Raw genomic sequence first — 6,323 nt, forward strand, 5'->3', positions numbered from 1 at the left:
TGAACTGTCCCAAATCTCTGTCTCTGAAACAGATGAGATTTACCCTGGAGAGGATGTGGGGTTGCATTGAACCTCCCAGGGGACCAGGTGCTCCTGCTGAGGGGCCCACTGAAAGACCTGAAGTCCCTGATCCCAGAGACCCCAGCAGTGTCTTTGGGCCCATTTGGGAGTTTCTGTAGAACAAGAGAGCTCTCATTCAAGTGGTCCCATCTAGATGCTCGTGTGCAGTGGCTGTTCTACGAGCCAGTGGGGAGGGCTCGTGAGGGCAGCTGACATTAGCCCATGGTCTCCCTGTCAGCATCACATACTCACAGGAGAGCAGAGAGGTGCACAAGCTGAAGAGCATGGGCCTCGAAGCCCCCAGGCGCCTGCCCTTTATCTTACATTGAAACTTCACCCCAGTATATCTTTGCATGGATCATTGGGCAGTTCCCTGGTCATAAAGGCCTGCTCTTCTAAGTACAATGGGATGTGCCTGCTCAGAGTCTTGGTATGAATTGCCCCACGTGTGAGCTTGTGCACACATGCTTAGCATTGGTATGCGTGTGGAAGCATCACTGCTCTCCTGTGGACCACAAGAGAATCAGAATAAAGAGAGAGGCATTGGGGGCACTGGTTGCAGCTGGGGACCCAGGTACAGATCTGTACCTGGCACCTTGCACCTGTGAATGAGGTACCATAATCTCCACCTTCCAGAGGAAGAAAATGGGCCTCTGGCTCACAGTAGCCGTCTACGGCAGGGTCAGCTGTGCACCCCACCTGCATGGCCTACCTCTCGATATGACCCCTTTGGCTCCCGCCTGGCCATCCATTGTGTTAATTGAGCGCTTGAACAGCATTTGAAGGCCAGGTTTGGTGCTTGAATATATAGCCACATTAATAACTTCAGAACATTTCAGGCAGCATTGAAATAGTAAATTAGGACACGACGGGCCATATATTCAAGGCAGAGAGCTGAAGTATCATTTTATTACATGTGCCGTGGAATTAAAGGCTTAATTTTCTTTTAAAAGATGGTGATGCATCATTTCCTGCAGCCAGGTAAAAACAGTTAGCAGAAATGATTTATCTCTCTTTCCATTTAAAAAGATGAAACCGGAATCCCAGGATCTAGCTCTCTGTTATTTATCTCTGCCTGGAGGGCACTTGAGACTTTGATCAGTCATTCTGACCTGAAGGACAGGCTAGATCCTGGTTGTGGTCATGAGAGCGAGGTGAGGGCAGAGCAGTGACTGTCTCTATGGGTTAGGGGAGTGTGGCTTCTCACACAAGGCTCAGAAGACTGGTAGACTGTGCCCGTTTCCCAACTCTGGTCATAGGCTGGCTCTGCAGTCACTATTTACCTCTTGAAGCATAGTTTTCTCACCTACAAAATGGGATCACAGGTGAGTTTATGGTAGGACTGTTGTAAGGTTCTCATGAAATTGTAGGTGGAAAGAAAGTGGGCCTTCAGGGGCTCTTGCACAACTAAGTCACATTTGTGGAAGAAAATTTTAGAACGGCTCTTTATTTTCTGACAGTAAAAGTTATACTTATTGAGGGGCTTCCCGGGTGGCACTAATGGTAAAGAAGCTGCTTTTCAAGGCAGGAGACTTAAGGAATGTGGATTCCAACCCTGGGTTGGGAAAACCCTCTGGAGTAGGTAATGGCAACCCACTCCAGTATTCTTGCCTGGAGAATCCCACGGACAGAGGAGCCTGGTGGGCTACAGTTCACAGGGTGGTAAAGAGTCAGATACGACTGAAGTGACTCAGCACAGCACCCTGCACGTAATTATTGAGAGGAAATTTGGAAAATTTAGAAAATAGCAAAGAATAAAATAAAGGAAACGGTATAATATGGCCTGGAGATGATCAACGTTATTTTCTCTTTTTTGGCATATTTTTAAAAACAAAATTCGATTCCTAAACATTTACAAATTAATATTCTGGTACTCTATTTTTCCGGCTTGATATTCCCAACACCAGCTTCATCCTTAATGACTGTCCACAACTTCTTTGCATGACTGCATACAATTCTTATTGTATGTAAAAATGTGCATGACCTATATTGATCCTCTCTTCTCGGATCTTTACATTCTTTCTTTGAAGAATACTTCCTGTGGTCGCTGTAACAAGCTAGTGGTGACAGAGGGTTACAGATATTTATTCTCTCACAGTTCTGGAGGATAGAAATCTGCGCTCAAGATGTTGGCAGGGCTGAGCTGCCTTCAAGTGCCTGTCCAGCCTCTGGCGTCTCCAGGTGTTTCTGGGCTTGTGGCCGCATCCCTCCAATCTCTGCTTCTGTCTTCACATGGCCTTCTCTTTTCTGTATGTCTGTCTGTCTCCTCTGAGTGCTTCTAAAAGGAGACTTGTCAGAGGTTTTGTCACTGGATTTAGGGCTCCCCTGGATAATTAAGATAATCTCCTCATCTCTAGATTATTAACTTCATTATATCTGCAGAGATTCTTCCCAAATAAGGTCACATTCACAAGTTCTGGGGTTAGGATGTTGACATATCTTTTGGGGGCCATCATTCAGTCCACAGCAGCCAGGGAACCAGGGCTTAAAGAAGTCCAACTCTTGGCCCAGGGTCACAGGGCTCCCAGGTAGTGGAGCTGGGATTCTGTCCCAGGCATTTGGCCTAAATACATTTAATTCGTCTGAACATCTTTTTATATACATGGGAGTCATATTTTAAACTTTTGGTTTTAATGACCTCTTTGTCTGATGACAATGGCTCTCTCCTGTCTCTACGTTCCAGGCCCAGTCACTGTTGGAGACAGGCCCCACAGACCCCATCCTTCGATCCGTCCCTACTAGTCGGTGGGGGGAGAGAAGGGAGCCGACACTCGCAGTATGGCAAATGTCGGCCCTCTGCCCTCAGGGTCTCCTGCTGTCTGAACCCAGCGTCCACTCCATCAGATGCTACAGGTTTCAACAGCACTGGTGGATCCAGGCGACCACCCTCAGCTTCTCGCCTTTCCTGAGGAGACCCTCAAGCAGGTCTGCACTGCTGCCTCACTGGAGTCTGGGGGACACAACCTCCTACAGCACCCTTGACCTCCCCTTGTGGCCAGAGCAGCTGAGAGGCTCAAGTGAGTTTCCTAAGGGTGATGTTGCCATGTTGTCCACAGCTTTGCAAATCTGATTAACACAAAAGAACGGTTTGTGGGTTTCCTGGGGATGGATATGAAGTCAGAGAAGGCTCTTCTCAGGGGTCCTGAGTTGACTTGTCCCCATTTCCTGCTGTGGGCCTGAGTATTCACCCTGGTAATCCCCTTTTTGGGGGCAAGAGCCCTCTGGTGAGCCTCTGCGAGGACTGACAGCACCCAGGAAGGGGAGGTCATGCCCCTTATTATTCTTTGGGTCTCCTGAGTCTTGGGCCTTCCCTGAGCCAGCCTGCTTCTGTGTCTGGAGACTGAGCCAACTGCTGTACTCATGCAAATTGGGGCTCAGGGCAAGAGGAGGGGGAGCACCTCATATGTGACAGGGGCAAGACCAGGTGGTTGACATCAACCTACAGTCATTCTGAGACTTAGATAAAATTATACCCATTTTAGGGCTTCCCTGGTGGCTCAGACAGTAAAGACTCCATCTGAAATGTGGGAGACCTGGATTTGATCCCTGGGTTGGGAAGATCCCCTGGAAAAGGGCATGGTAACCCACTCCAGTATTCTTGCCTGGAGAATCCCCATGGATAGAGGAGCCTGGCGGGCTAGAGTTCATGGGTTTGCAAAGAGTTGGACATAACTGAGTGACTAAGCACAACACATACCCATTTTAAAGATGAGGAAACTGAAAGGAAAACATGATTTGTCCAAGGTTGCATCAGCAATGGGGACCAGCACCCCTTGCCTCCGTAGTGGAGGCAGTGAGTCCTTTTCCACAGACAATCCCTACCACATGCTGGTTCTGTTTATACTTCAGTATAAGCTTAACCCTGAGAAGGTCATAGGCAGGCTTCTGTAGGAAAGACAGGGCTTGACAAGTGAATGACAAGGATACAGGTTTGGTTTCAGGCTTGGAATCTGAATGTTCTGACCATGAGCAGCTGGGCCAGAGCCCAGAGTCAGGGGAGGAGGGTAGAGGAGGAGTTTGTGGGCTGCAGGTACCTGAGCCCTGTAAGTCCCTCGTGGGTTGCATGAATGTCCCCATGACAGCACGGGGCTGTGCTGATCACTCCATGTGACCAGGTGCCCAGCTGGAGTGGATGGGGACTCTGAAGCTCTAACAGACTTTCTCAAGGGGAAAGGTTAAACAGAAAAGATGTCCAAAATCCTGGGAAATGAGCCCAGGCTCTGTGGATGGAGATGGGAGCATCACACATACTGTCTCATCTAATCTCCCCAGCAGTTCAGCAAGTAAGCTGGGCTATCCACACATTACAGATTAGGAGATGAGGCTCAGAGAGGATAAGTGACTTGTCCAGGATAACACAGCAAGAAGATGCAGCTGAGATTCAATTCTTCCTGAAGCTTGTGGCTCAGAACACAAGCAGGTGAAAAATCTGGCCCCATTCTTCTTCCTGCGATAGCTACTCAAAAATTTACTTTTACAGGGAGAAGTGCTTAAAGACATACAAGACTCAAGAGACATGATATGGTCACAGATGTGACTGAGGTAGGCATCCTAGCTGGATCAAAAGCTGTTCCTGCTGTAGAGGAAAGCCTTCTGCTAGCTTTTAAGACTCCTGGTGCTATGGAGCTGAGCATTTTCCAGGCCCAGGCCTGTGGGAGGGGCCGGGTAAGGCAGCCTGTGTGTTATGACTTCCTCTGGACAACTCTGCCCAGCACCAATCACGCTGGGAGTAGACCCTGGTCCCACTCAGCCACTAATCAGCAGAGTCCCTATCCACCCACATCCTTGGCATGACTGCCCAGCTTTCTGCCCTCCATGAGACAGCCTGGGGCTGAAATATCACCCGGTTAAGTCCCTCCAACCTGGCCCTGCTGAGAGAGTGCCCTTTACAGAGAGAAGAGAGGGGAGCACGGAGGCTTACTCACCATGGCAGCATCCTCCTTGAGCGGCAGAAGCGTGGAGGACCCAACCGCCCACAGACAGTCATGGGCTGCGTGCAGGGCGCCTGCCCTGGGCACTCACACTTCCTTTCTCGGAGCCGCAATGAGGCAGTGGGAAAGAATCCACTCCCACCCAGCTGGGCCTGCCCTTCGCCCAAGACACCAGATCTGACTTGGAAGCCAGCTGGACATTCCTGTTAGGCTGTTCAGAAATGGACCATGGCCCCACCGCTCAGAGAGGCCCGAGCGCTCCCGCCCCCTGCTTCCTCTGGAGCCTGGCCCTTCTCTGCAATGCCCCCATCCCAAGGGACTGGGTCTGTGACCTTGGTGAAGCCCTCGGCTGACCCGGCTCCCGCCCTCTGGCTCTGTTAGTTTATAAATAGGCCCATTTCTCATCCTGCTCCAGCCCAGAGTTCCACACCCAAGAGGCAGATGCAACCTCGGGATTCCCTTTCCAGCCAAGGGCAGAGCAGGACCCGGCGGGCTCATGGGCTTGAAGGATGAGATCACAGATTTTCCTGCAAATAGCAACGCACTTTGGACAGTCAGAAGCTACTTTCCTGTGGCTGCCCAAACAAATGACCGCATACAGGGTGGCTTAAACAACAAGCATTCATTGTCTCACAGTTCTGGAGGCCAGAAGTCTGAAATCAAGGGGTCGGCAGGGTAGCTCTATCTGAAGGCTCTAGGGGAGGGTTCTTCCTTGTCTCTTCCAGCTTCTAGTGCCCTATTCATTCCTTGGTTTGTGGACACATCTCTTCAACCCATGTGGTTGCATTGCCCCCTTCTCTCTGTCTCAAATGTCTATTGCTCTTATAAAAGGACATTTGTCATTGGATTTAGGGGCTACCAGGATACTACCAAACATTCTACTTAGTACAAAATCCTTAATTCCACCTGCAGGAACCATTTTTCTAAATAAGGCCACATTCATAGGTTTCAGGATTAAGACACAGACATATCTTTTAGGGGCCAGCATTCAGCTACTACAGCTCATTGTCACGAATGAAATTTACTGAGATGGCCATCGACAGGTGGGTCAGACGAGGAAGCCTGAGAAAAGGGACTTGTTACAGAGAGATGCAGACTTTTGGGGTGTCTTTGGCTCTGCTGTCCAGGGCTCCACCGTGGCCAGGCCAGGTAAATCCTGGTGCTTCTGAAGGAGACTTTAATGATGGACTCTCCCCGGCAAAACCAAGGGCTCAGGAACAGATTCGTGTTGTCTCCGGCTTGGCTGAGTGTGTGGGTCAGTACCCAGCTATTGCTGGATTAGTGAATCGTCAATAGATCCGGTTGAGCTAAGACAGCTGGAGTAAGCAGACC

At 49.8% G+C, this 6,323-nt stretch overlaps 1 protein-coding gene across 7 annotated transcripts in view; it reads right to left on the minus strand.

Annotated features, from left to right (window-relative positions):
• Nucleotides 1-5,313, minus strand: part of C2H10orf71 (chromosome 2 C10orf71 homolog) — a 53,101-nt gene extending 47,788 nt beyond the window's left edge. For 2 of the 7 annotated variants that reach the window (XM_081561589.1, XM_081561566.1), the window contains exon 1: nucleotides 4,986-5,312. The gene's annotated coding sequence lies outside the window, so the exon portion shown is untranslated. Of the gene's footprint in view, nucleotides 1-4,985 lie in introns of all 7 variants that reach the window. The other 5 variants (XM_081561587.1, XM_081561551.1, XM_081561588.1 and 2 more) reach the window with 3 other exon arrangements.
• Between the last annotated feature and the right edge of the window lie 1,010 nt (nucleotides 5,314-6,323).

Source organism: Giraffa tippelskirchi, chromosome 2 (genome assembly GCF_054371585.1).
Source record: "Giraffa tippelskirchi isolate mGirTip1 chromosome 2, T2T-mGirTip1v1.2.pri, whole genome shotgun sequence".
NCBI classification, from domain to species: Eukaryota; Metazoa; Chordata; class Mammalia; order Artiodactyla; family Giraffidae; genus Giraffa; species Giraffa tippelskirchi.